This window comes from Lissotriton helveticus, chromosome 1_1 (assembly GCF_964261635.1).
Source record: "Lissotriton helveticus chromosome 1_1, aLisHel1.1, whole genome shotgun sequence".
Taxonomy (NCBI): domain Eukaryota; kingdom Metazoa; phylum Chordata; class Amphibia; order Caudata; family Salamandridae; genus Lissotriton; species Lissotriton helveticus.
In genome coordinates this window covers 1101985882-1101999184 of record NC_136057.1, presented here as the reverse complement: position 1 = coordinate 1101999184, position 13303 = coordinate 1101985882, and the positions used below count along the sequence as shown (strand labels likewise).

At 46.1% G+C, this 13303-nt stretch overlaps 1 protein-coding gene across 1 annotated transcript in view; it reads right to left on the bottom strand.

The window, feature by feature from the left end:
* The window catches only part of BLTP3B (bridge-like lipid transfer protein family member 3B), a 313057-nt gene that overhangs the window by 230314 nt on the left and 69440 nt on the right, over positions 1-13303 (bottom strand). The gene's annotated exons all lie outside the window — the stretch shown is intronic.

Here is a 13303-nt window from a genome sequence, read left to right as displayed (position 1 = left end):
GGTATGTTTTTAATTACTCAAAGGCCTTAGAAAAATAACAATAATTCTTGTAAATGATAAAGTATAATGAGATGTCAGGTAATTTCAAGAAATAAATAAAATAACAATAAAACACACATATATCTTTATTTGTTAAATCCATTACAATCAGTAAATATATCTTAACACACAAATGAAAAGCCTCAATGAAAACCCATTTGCACACGTGGATTGTGAATTAATTTCAGCAAAACCAAATATAATCAATTAATAAAAGATAGCATTAAATCAGTCAGGCATACACTATAGCACACCCTTGAGGTGGTCACAGACAAAGATATAAAAAGCCTTAATACAATGCTTTATAAATATAATAATCAAAACAGGGTCTGATCAAGCTGGCTTTGATATCCAACAAATTGGCTTAATGGTTTCAGAACCACATCCAGAAACATAACCAACAAGCAAACTATCCGCATATATGTATTTCTACTCAGGCAGTAAAAGATTGCTTCTGGCATGTTAGTACCCCAACCAGTATCAGGGTAGGTTTGATTCAATGCATTCCTTAAAAGCAAAATTGGGGCATAGGCAAATAATATGTTGTAATGTCTCAGCTTTAAAACTTGAGAGAAGCAGGAGAAATATTCGCCATAAAAATGTGGGTGGTACTGGAGTCACAATTGGCCGCTGCTGAAAATCATATATGACCCAAGTTCATAAGTGGTAACTACATGCTCGAAATATTTCCTTACTGTTTAATCTGGCTAGTCTGATCAATACTTTTAAGATTAATTTTCAATTTAAGTAACGGTTTAAAGTTCAAAAAGAACCAATCAGTTTCCGCTCTCTAAAGACTTTCAAGTTTTCGAAAGCACTCACTATCCTAAGTGCATCACTTTTCTAGATCTCGTCGTCATCTTCATCTGAGCTATCTAGATTCTCCTCAGGCAGTAGTTCACATAAGTCCCCTCTGAAAGAGTTCCACGGTGTCCAAATTTTGTTCCATTTACGCAGACTTCCCCTGTTTTCATACACTGTGCGCTCGGTCACCATGATCAAGTCCATATTCCTGCACCACAGTGCTAACATGGGGGGATCTGCTGCGCCCCATCTCTGCGCTATGTCTCTCTTCGCTACCATGCAACCGAGGGTACTCCAAGTTTGGCCGTAGCGAGTGAGGTCAGTGGGGTCCCAGACATTGAGGAGACATTTTCGTGGCTCGGGCAGAAGGGAAACTTGTAATGTTTGTGAAATGGTGCACAGGACCTGTCGCCAGTACTCCACTATAACAGGACAATCCCAATCCCCCGCATCCCCTGAGGCAGAATGGGTGTGTCGCACGGTGTATCTTGTGTAAGGTTGTTCTGGTGTAGTACACCCTATGTAGTATTTTTAGCTGTATAAGCCGGAACTTGGCCGAAATGCCTACCTCCCTAGGGGTTGCCAGGGCCGCCAACCACTCCGTGTCATCCATGTCTCCCACCTCTGCTACCCAGTGGTCTCGGAGTTTAAGTGTGGGGTCGGGCATATTGTTAAGGAGCTTCCAATAAGTGATGGATGTAGCACGCTGCTGCATGAAGTCTGTGAGCAAACGGTCCTCCATTGGTGAGGCCTCAGGGACATCAGTATCTGCTGGGATCGCTGTTAGTAAAGCATGCCTAATTTGCACATATCTATACGTTTCGGCCGGTCCTAGATCATATTGTTGTTGGAGTTGTGCAAAAGTAACCACCGTCCCCTTATCCCACATGTCCCCTACCGTGGAAATTCCAATATTATCCCATTGTGTGTCCCAAAGCGGGGTGAGTTTGGTGATGGTTCCCTTCCACCCTAATTTCGCCTGCGCCGCATACCATAATGCTACCGTCTGTTTCGTGGGTCCTATTAGTCTCGCGGCCTGACCTCTATTATCGAGTACCGCCAGCATATTGTTCGTGCCTAGTTGTATTCTGTCTGCTCGGTATGTCGGATCGTCTTGGGGAGCATGGATCCAGTGATTGATAATTTTAAGTTGTGCCGCCCAGTAATACAATTGTAGGTTCAGTAATGCAATACCGCCATCATACCAGCTCCTATTTAGTTTAACTTGGGCTATGCGTGCCGGCAAGTTGCCCCATAAAAGGCCCGAGACCTGCACCGCAGCCTGCTTGAAATATCGTGGCGGTATCGGGAATGGCGTGTTATCGAGAGCGTATAGGAACCTCGGCAGAGCCATCATTTTATATAAGGCTGCTCTACCCAGTAACGTTAGTGGCAGAGACGCCCAGTGTTTGACGTCGTGCTTTAGGCGCTCTAGAGGACGTGTCAGATTTTTGCTGATAAAGTCTGCGGCATCTCTAGTGACATGAATGCCCAGGTATTTAAAAGAGTCGCTGGCTATTACTATCGGGCAGTTGGCGGGGAGCAATGGGTCTGGACCTTTTAAGATGAATAGTACCGATTTGGACCAGTTTATCGTGTATCCTGACATTCGCCTGTGTGCATTGCAGAGCACAAGGAGTTCAGGCACACTATGATCAGGGTCCGTTAGGTAGAGCATCATGTCGTCGGCGTAGAGGGAGATACGATCTTCCCACCCCGCAGGCCAGCTAATGCCTTTCAATAGTGGGGTCGCCCTTATTAAAGTTGATAATGGCTCCAGCGCCAATGCAAACAACAATGGCGACAGCGAGCAGCCCTGGCGCGTTCCTCTGGCAAGCCGTATAGTATGTGATAAGTGACCGTTGGCGGTTACTTGGGCCACCGGTTCAGCGTATAGGAGTCGTATCCAGGCCCGGAATTTAGGGCCAAATCCCATATGGCTTAGTACCGCGAAGAGGTACTGCCATTCCACCAGGTCGAAAGCCATTTTGGCGTCCAGTGACATTATCACTGTGGGTTCAGAAAGTGTCGGAGCCCGTGTTAGTATCCCATGTACCCTCCGGAGGTTAAGAGCGGTGTTTCGGTGTGGCATAAAGCCTGATTGATCCGGGTGGATCAGCTGAGGGAGGTGGGGCATCAGTCGATTCGCCAGTACTTTCGCCAACATTTTGGCTTCTGCATTAAGGAGCGATATCAGGTGATACGAGGTGCACTCCGTTGGGGGTTTACCTGGCTTGGGAATCGCCACAATCATTGCTGTGCGCTGGTCTAGTGGGAGCATAGCGGCCGACAGGCTATCGTTATATATTGCCAGCAGCGGCGCACTGAGCGTGTCTGAGATGAGCTTATACCATTCTATGGGGATCCCGTTGGGGCCCATCGCTTTCCCAGATTGTATATTTCCTATAGCAGACTGCAGCTCGACGGTCGTGAGGTCTGCTGCAAGTTCCGTGACCGCCTGGGGTGGAAGGGTGCGGGTTTTTATGTGGTCAAGTGAGGCGAGGGCCTCGTGCTCTGTTATTTCCCGGTCTGGGGTGTAGACATCCTCGAAGTGGTCAGCCAGGGCATGGACTATTTCCTCCGGATGTGTCCGTAGGATACCTGCCTTCGACTATAACTGTTGTATCCCTCTAGGCCCGCCTCGTTTGTTATCCAACCATGCCAACATTTTCCCTGCTTTATCCCCAATGCCGTACACTTTGTGTGCCGTCGCAGTGATGTAGTTAACGGTCCGGTGTTTCAAATGGTCCCTGTAGCGCTGCTGCTGCAGTTGTAAGTCATGGGCCGAGTCCAGGGAGGGATCTGCCATATGTGCTATATGTGCCGTGTGTAGGGCGAGCTCCAATTCAGTCAGTTCCTTTTGTTGTGATTGTTTATGCCCCGTGATAGAGGCTATAGCCTGCCCTCGGAGGACCGTCTTATACGCCTCCCATAGTGTGGATGGTGAGTCTACTGAGTCGGTATTTTCAGTAAAGAAATGTTTAGTAGTGTTTTTAAGTTCTTTCCGTATGCCGGGGATTTTTAGGAAATTAGGATAGATGGGGTAGATTCTCCTGCGGGATTTCTCCCTGCAAGAGAGGGTCAACAACACAGGAGAGTGGTCTGAGATGCCCCTAGGTTTGATTTCTACTTCTTCGACATTCTGCAACCTCGATCCCACCATTAGAAAGTTGTCAATCCTCGACAAACTATTGTGTACTGTGGAGTGGTATGTGTATTGGGTCGCTGCTGGGTGCGTATGGCGCCAAACGTCTATTAATCCCATTGCTTCTGTAAAGGTCTGGAATCAGGAGCAACCCGACACCTGAGGCTGCGCTGGAAATCTGTCTACTGTCGTGTTCATGGTAATGTTGAAGTCACCCCCCATAATGAGGTCCCCTTCCGGTAGAGTCAGAAGAAATGCCCCCAGTGCAGGTAGTGCCACCGACTGTAGTGCCGGGGGTATGTACACCGAGACTATGTTGAGAAGTTTCCCTTCCCATTGTCCTTGAATCGCTGCGAAGCGACCCTGGTCGTCTGTCTTAGTCTGTAATGGTATAAACGATGAGGTCTTTTTAAGGAGGATACCGTCCCTCTCAAGCCTGAAGTGAATTCAGCGTGCGCCGCCATCTTGTACCCTCGTCTGTCTAATGCTTGGCAAGCTTTTCCTGTGAGAGGAGTCTCTTGCAGAAGTACTGCTGTTGGGTTATGCCTTTTCAGAGCCTGCAGTACCAGACCCCTCTTTATTTTGTCGCCTAGACCTCTCACGTTCCATGTCAGTATTCTCAGGGGTGGTACGGGGGACTCTTGTGTCGTGTCGCCACGTACGGTACCCGTGGACCGCGCGCCAGGGATGGCCTATCTGATGCTGAGGATTCGCTGTTGTGTGCTGACATCAAACCGTCTGGGGTGTAGTCGCGGGCCCACCACATGTGTCCCTGCTATCTTGGTCATGATGCAACTGCCCTCTCCTCGTGATGTTAGTGTGTGCTTGTCGTCAATTCCTACCTCAATATTAAAACATAAAATAACCAAAACGTTCCCGTCCCTCCCCACCCCCCTCCCTGCCTCCCTGCTCAACGGACTTAGAACCGCCCGCCACCCCAACTTGGCAGAGTGCTTTTCCCCAACCCAAACCATAGTACTTGCTTGTCGGGGTACAAGGTCCGTGGAGGCGGCCCCCCTCGTATACCCCCCTGGGCTCGTCTCAGTCCAGAAACCGGAGTCAGGCCATTTCGAATAGGCGGTGCAGTATTGGTGCCGGCCGGAGGCGAGAGGTTAATGTTCGTGATCCAGTCCATCATCAATAGTCCTTGGTCTTGGTGAGTGGCTCGGCCCCTCTCGTTCACTTTCTTGAGATCCGACGTGGGCGCCTTCGTGTTGGTGTCACTGAGTCTTGTTGATGCGCCGCTGTGCTTCCACCCGCCGCCGGCCCTCCAACCAGTCGTATGCCACGTCCGGCGTGTCGAAGAACCACGTTTTACCGTCGGCCACTACTCGGAGCCGAGCCGGGAATAGCATGGAGTAGGACAGATCATGTGCTCTCATCTCCTTTTTGACTTCCAGGAAGCTCCTCCTGCAACGGGCCTCTTCTGCTGTGTAGTCTGGAAAGAATGCCAGCGTGGAATATTGCACACGGATCGGCTGGGACGTTCTTGCTGCTTGCAGGATTGCATCCCTATCGCGAAAGTTGAACAGTCTGGCCAGCACCGGTCTTGGGGGTGCCCCCGGCTTTGGTTTACCTCCCGGGACTCTATGGGCCCTTTCAACTGAGAAGAAGTGGGATAGACCCTTAGGCTGCAATTTGGTTTTAATTAAGTCCTCCACATATAGGTCCATCGCCTGGGTTCCTTCTGTTTCGGGCAGGCCAAGAATTTGCACGTTGTTCCGTCTTGATTGCCTTTCTTGGTCATCCAGTTTCTCTTTCAGAAGTTTATTTTCTGTTTCGATCCGCGCCATTGCTCTCTGCAATTCCGATGTGTCCTCTACGAGTGATTTCGCAACTATTTCGACTTCCTTGACCCGTTCAGACATTTTGTGGAAGTCAGCCCTTAGTAAGGAAACGTCTGTCGATATCGTTCCTACCGTCGTCTGGACCGCTGATAGCGCTTTCATAATGTCCTCCAAGGTGACTTTTTTCGCCCCGTCTCCTTCCGGCGTCTTCCCCGTGGACGCCCGCCTCTCCATTTGTTGTGAGTTTTTTTTTTCATAGGCATATTTATCCAATTTTGCCTGTGTCGACTGGTTCCGTGGACCTCTACTCGCCATATTGCCTCTACCGTGAGGGTCTCTGTGGCAAGGCTGGCGTGGGGGGGATCGGCCGGCAAGTCAATTCTCGACGAGGAATAGATGCGGAGCGGCGGTCACAGCAGCGGCGCACCTGCAATATTTAGTGGGTGATCCCACTCACTGGAGGGTGTGGAAGGTCCGTAGGTCTCGCATCAGGCGTCCGTCTGGAATCTCAGTGCAGCAGTGGTCTTGATACTGCGGGTAGGAGCTGAGGTTTATTCGCCCGGTTCGTAATGTACTCCAGGCCGCCTTGGCTGTGATGGCCTCCGGGGCTTAAGGACAGAAAAGGGGGGGGGGCCGGATCATGCTTCCACCACTATCATCATTAGCCGGTAGGCTTGGTACTCCATAGGCCCCTGGACCCCTGATCAGGCTTTTCTTCCGTTGGCAATGTTCACTTTGTGCCTCGGTCCCTGCACATGCGGATGAATTGTCGCTCCCCGTAGCTACATTTGTCTGCTCGCACCTTTGGATTGCGGGGTAATACTGCCAAGTGCACTGTGTGGTGTGTTGGGCAATTGGTAGAGTCACCTCCGTGACTCTCGTCGGCGTTATTGCGTTGCCGGGGTGGGGGGGAGAAATGCCGTCCAGTGAGGAGGCGCTGTGCAGAGCGTTACTGCTGCCAACGGGCGCTACCCACGCCAGTCCCTCCGGCTGCCGAATTCTGTACTCACATGCCTCTGTATGAGCTCCGGAGGCAGCGAGCGCCCATCCACTGTGTGCGGTTTGACGTTGTAGGCGGACACCCTCTGATGTGTCCGGAGTAGGGGTCCTTCCGGTTCCGCAGCATCCGGCCTCCTCTCACTTCCGCCCGGCTCCCGTAATGCGGCAGGACGCGGCCTTCCGCTGGTAGGAAGGCCCTCAATGTCCGTCGCTCTCTCTCCTTGATTTGCCACCTCAGAACGCCTCTCGACTTCCCCGGTCAATCCAGCTCCGTTCGGGACCTCGGCTCTCGCCTCGGGGGGGGGGGGGGCTTAGAAGATGGGACGGATTAATGTGCGGATTGACGGTAGGAGGGTGCCTTATTCACGGAGCTCAGCAGCTACGCCGCCATTACCATCGGCTGCTAGCCACGCCCCTTGGGGTACCAGTTTTAAGCTTATGACAGACCATAAATCTTTGATTGGTGTATTATCTCCAGGTGGTGCTGGCAAAGGTTCTCCTAGGCTAGCTAGGCATGCATACAGACTTCAGGAGTATCAATATAACATTTCTTTTATTCAAGGATGGCGTAATATACAAGCTGACTGTTTGTCAAGATTATCGATTAAGAGTGAAAGTTGCAAGGATGATTCATGTGAAGTTCAGGATGATGGGGCTATTGCTTTTGTTCAAGTTGTTCTGGCATTATGTGATGGTACCTTTGATAGAGAAGAGTGGGTTCCGCCAGGTCTAAAGACAGCATTTTATTGAGTGTCATGGATTTGGTCAAATTAGGTGCTAAACGTGAGAGTTGTGTTCAACCTTCGATCCGTCTGTACATCAAGGTTTTGGATGAATTATGAATTTGTGGTGATCATATTGTCATGAGAGGTGATAGGTTTATTCATTCATTTACTTTGAGACCTAAGTTAGTAAAATTAGCCCACGAAGGCCATTTAGGTCAGACTTTTACTCAGGGTAGAAATAAGGCGGATATTTGGTGGCCGGAGTTGGATGCACAAGTTTCCTCTTGGGTTAAGAATTGCTCAGTTTGTAAGGACAGTGAAAAAAGACTTAAGGTCGTTTCTACTCAGACTATGAACAGTATTTCTACTCCTGAACAACCTTGGCATAGTATATGCCTTGATTTCATTGGCCAAATGGGAGAATTACCTTTAGACCAACGTTTCGCCATTGTGGTTGTGAATTTCTTTTCTAAATAGCTTACGGTTACCACATAATGTACCATAAAGTTTCTCAAAGATTTACTTCATGAGGAAGAGTGTCCTTGTATTTTGATAACAGATAATGGCACTCAACTCACTTCGCATAACATGCGTAGCTTTTTGTCTAGTTGCGGTGTGACACATCACCGTACTTCACTTTATAATCCCCAATGAAATGGCGTATGTGAGAGAGCTAACAGAGTTGTCAAAGGCATTATGCAAATGTCTTGTTCTTCTGCTGGTTTTGTGAATGAGATGGTACAAGACATGGTGTGAGCCTACTGTACTACTTCTCATGAAATCAATAAGTTTAGGGGTCCTTATAAAGTTAGAGAATCCTTTTCTAATGATGTTGTACTAGATGATGGTGAGAAGTGGAATCTTCGCAGAGTGGCTTTGTATCAAAAATCTTTTTCTTCTAATACTTCTACTTATGTGAATCAGGAATCTATGTCCAACTCTGGATATATGCTGTCCACTTCAGTTGCGGTCACCACATCTTCATCCTCATTTTCTCAGAGGGAAGAAGGTGGTGGTGGTGATGCTTTTCAAAGCGAGAGTCCTCAGGAAAGTTCTACATCTGTTGAAATCAGAAGTGTAAGGCCTCGCAGACCTCCTGTGTATTTGAATGACTATCTGTGTTAGCATTTATTTTTAAAAAAAATGTTAAGCCTCGCAGACTTCTTGTGTATATAAATTTCTATCTAACTTGGTTTTATTTGTGCTATTTTTATTCTTGTGTTTTGCTCTCATTTGAAAGGGAGAAGATGTGTTGTAAATGCTTATTACTATGTTTCCCAATAGCCCTTCCTTTGTGTCCTTCACTATTAGTGTTCTAGAGTTTAGATGTGTTCTTAGCGTGTTTCTTTACCCAGCTGTATTCCAGATCTGGCAGTTATGAGTCTGGTCAGCTGGGAGGTTGTATGCTGTATTCATTGCTCGTTAATAAATCCACATTTATCTTAAGAAGACATCGCTGTCCATCTTGAATCATTTTACATCAATATACCTGTGTTTGTTTAGTTCCTTCTGCAGTGAGAAAACATTCTGCAAGGGCTGGTCAAGCCAACTTTGTTTGTGATGTGTGTAAAGGTAGGAGGGAGTCCCCCATAACCTCGGGAGACTATGGTACATACATAACAATACAAGTGTAATCGAAATTACTTGTATATTATTTTTAGATAGGGAATTGTCCAGAAAATCATACATTTTTTGTTTCCATAAGTAAACATGGATTTTTTTTTTTAAATAGCATCCTTACAGATGTAAAATATGTTTGTATAACATATCACAGAGCATGTATTGGCTTTGTTTTATTTTTTATACCAGCAGCAAAAAATAAACATTACACACGAATATGCACCAATAAACAAAATATTCGAATTGACCTTGCGATTGTGCTCATGCCACAATATAATTCATTTTAGCTGGGTACGGAATGCCAGATAGAGGCATATAAATTTAGAGAGAGAGGCTGAATTATTTTCTCTCATATTCAGAGCTGCAGCTCATCCTTTCTTTCTTTCACTGCTTGGATGCCTTCTTAATGTTGGCGTGTTCTCGCCTGCCATTATTTGAAGGCCTCCGCAGGACAATTATACTAGGAGCTTAAGTTTCTTCTCTGGGAACCCACAAGTCATTGGAAACGCCTTTTTGCAGACTAAGAGCATTCAGCAGCGCTTTCTTCTTCCCCATCATTTGGGATACCATGAGCAACAACGCTGCCTGAGAGCCCAGAACTGAACCTGCGTGGCCTTTCTGCATATAATACATGGTTTTATGTTATCACGAAACACTCTGGCTTGTCAATCTTGAACAAAAACAAGCAGCTCAGCTTCAGCAGACTGATGTGCTATATGGTCTGACCTAGGGCATAGTGAGCATACAAGTGAGGCGCCCATTAATAAAGTAACCTAATGCTAAAAGGAACAGATCAGTTGACACCCTGCATGCAGGCGGTTCACCTGCACAGACCACCATGGTATTCTCACTGATGCGACGTGACACTAAGACTCTAGCTGACAAATGATCCTTAAACTGATATCATTGTACCCCAGCAACCTCACAAAAAGGTGCTTTCCCTCAACCTGACTGATCTTAAATCTAACCAAAATGCTTTTTGAAAGTGCACATGCCTTGGACCACTGGTTTCAAACAGTCTATTGACCTGGTCGTCACTTTTTCCCAACTTCAACCAAAAAAGGGGGTACAAAACTCAACTTTCATTGAACAGTAAATATGGACACCCCACTACACTCGGGTATTGAGGGCTGGTCCTGGTGCACTTACTTAGAATTCAGGTTTAGCAGAATTATGGGAATTATGCACTATTTCTTGATTTTACTATTAGAGTATAATTGTCAGAGGTTTGGTGCTCCAAGTTCTGTTTTTGAGCAGTTGAGGCACCTCTTCAATGACCACTGCTTCAGGGCAAGTGTTAGCACTACACTAAAACCATGGAGGCAGCAGGCTTCTTTCTTAGAATGTTGATATCGTAATGGCTGCTGCATAGTTTAGAATAAGCAGAGCATATGGATTAGGTGGTTATTACTAGAATGTTTGTGTGGATTCATTTTCACCAAACAAACTATTTTGGAATAATTCCTATTTCCTGAGCAGTTCTTGTTTTTTTAATATATACCCTAAAATCCCCTTTTGTCACTAAATTACGACACAGATTTCCCTGGTTCCTCTGTTTTGTTTGAAATTCCGGAATGCTTGACACATTCTTATAAGGTTTTTTAAAGTCTGAGATGGATGACTACACCTTTCTTTTCCGTGAAGAGTTCAACCTTCACAGTCTCAAGTAATTTATTAAAGGGCTCTTTGCAACTGGCTTTTACCAAGCTATTTGTTTCACAAAACATCTTTTCCAATACTGTAGAGGCTTTTAAGGCTCATAAGAATAGCGGGTACCTTAACAAACAACATGTTCCAATTCTGTAGTTTTGAAGTTCTACATCACGTCAGAGAAAATGATAAACTACACAGATGCTTGTATGATCTTTCCAATCATTCTGTATCTGCCGCCCATAATTAGCGGATTGTAAAATATATTTTGGAACAGTGGCTGTATGACAAGGTTAACAAGTAACATTATGTTGAGCAACACAAACAGCAACCTTACTCACTTCGCAAACTTTGATCTAATTGCACTGAGTAATCCACTTGTCACTAAAATAGCCAACTCACAATTGCCTTATGCCTTTACCCGAGTATGGAACAGTGGAAGTCAGCTGGACAGGACTAGGGTGCTGAAGCTCAGAAGTCTACAGTTTTTAAACAGCAAGCTGCCTTTTTCATAGGACTTTATTTGTAGTGTAGTACATTTCCTGTAGGTCATAATGTTTTTAATTAATTAGGGGATTATTTATTGGCACTAGTAGGCAGAATAGAAGGTACATTAATTCATTTTAGAGACTGTTGGTTTCAGGATATGACAACTCCCTTTTCTCCAGACTCATGAGACATCAGTCCTAGTGTGGAAGGGAAAAAGTGAAATTTTGCAAAGCACAACATGGTCTTTCAATTTTGTTATCTTTAAATATTAGCAGATCATAGATTTTACAAAGCACTGAGACTGACAAAGATTTGGGGGGCCATTAGGATGGTGTGCGGACTTTGCCCGCCCGCCATTCTTGCGGTAGTAGGGACCGCCCACCTTAAGGGCGGGGGTCCCATCGTCAGCATTAGGATGCGCCCGCCACAGTGGCGGGCGCATCCCCGCATTCCTACCATTGTGGCGGGCGGTGCACTTAGCACCACCCGCCACAATGGCAGGAAAGCATGCTGTGCACTTCCATGCACAGCATGGCAGGCACCGCGCTGTGCCTGCCATGCTGTGCATGGAACTGCTGGGGGGTACCATAGGTACCCCCCATGTGCACCCCCAGAGTCCCTTGGGGCCCGCAACGGGCCCCCGCAGGGATTCTCCTCATGCCTTTCCGTGGCGGCATTGCCGCCACGGAAAGGCATCCACAATTGCCCATCATAATATGGCTGGCGGTGTCTGATAGACACCGCCACCATATTATTCCTTTTCCGCCCCCGGCCGCAAGGCGACCGGGGCGGAAAAGCGGCGGACGGTCTTTCCGTCTGCCGAGGTCCCCCCCGCCATACTAATATGGCAGGGGGGAACAAATGCGGATTTTGGGCGGATTGCCCCCGCCAGGCTGGCGGTGGCTACCGCCAGCCTGGCGGGGGCAATCTGCCCGATATCATAATGGGCCCCTATGTATTAAGAAGTTTTACCTCGTAGAAGAATATGCTTCAAATAAACAATTACCAACTATATAATCTGTTCACCAAATATTTTGGGAATCTCATTTGGATAATATGCAAGTGAGTGAGCACTCGGACAATCTATAGACATGGGGCACACATTTCTTCTCACAAGCAAATAATTCAGTACGATCACATTACACATGAATTTAATTATACTTCAGCTTAATTGTAGACATATCATTCCAGATTGTTAAAATGCGGGGCATTGGGTGCTGATGATAGGCACATGTTTGTGTTCTTTTAGGAAATAACTAGATATAGGCATAACATGTTGTATGAATTAAGTATCCTTGCAGATTTAACAATCAGTCTATCAGCTAGAATGGTGATGTTGGGAGATGAGAAAAATATACTGTTGAAATTACAAGGAATTTCAGTTGTTGTCCTTCAGCTTTGTATTGATAAATCACTTTTGGAATCCTTCTTTGAGGAACAATTTAAGTTGTGTTGGCAAAATGTATGCATTGGAATTTGCATTTTTATAGCTGGTGGTTCGGTCAGGATTTTTTTTATATCAGCTGGCACGTAGCGTAATGGTTTCACAAGCAACTACAGTATTTGGATAGTTCACTACAATATGATTTAATTGTGGTTTTGTATATACTGAGTTTCACACTTCAAAAGCGTAGCTCATGTTGACAAAATGATACGTGATATTAGGAAGTTTAGATAAACTGCTTTAGAAGATTGGTTTTTGTTACTTTAAAAAGTAAGCCATTAAGTAAAAGTTCAGTCCAGTTTACAATGAGACAGGAACAGTTTGTCATAACCACTTTGGCCTATCAGTTATTGAATCAGGAAAACGTTTCACACAAGAACAGCCGAGCCTCAGTCACAAATACTGCACTACATCAACTGCAGAACACATCTTCCTACACGAAAAGAACAGACAATCGTTGCTGAACAAGAGATATTTTGGGAATAAAAAATAGCAAATGACAACAGCTATAGCTGACATATGCATAACTGGAAGCTATTAAGATCTGAATCCCCACTGCAAATGCCGCTGCAGTGAACATAACATATACCATATCTTTATA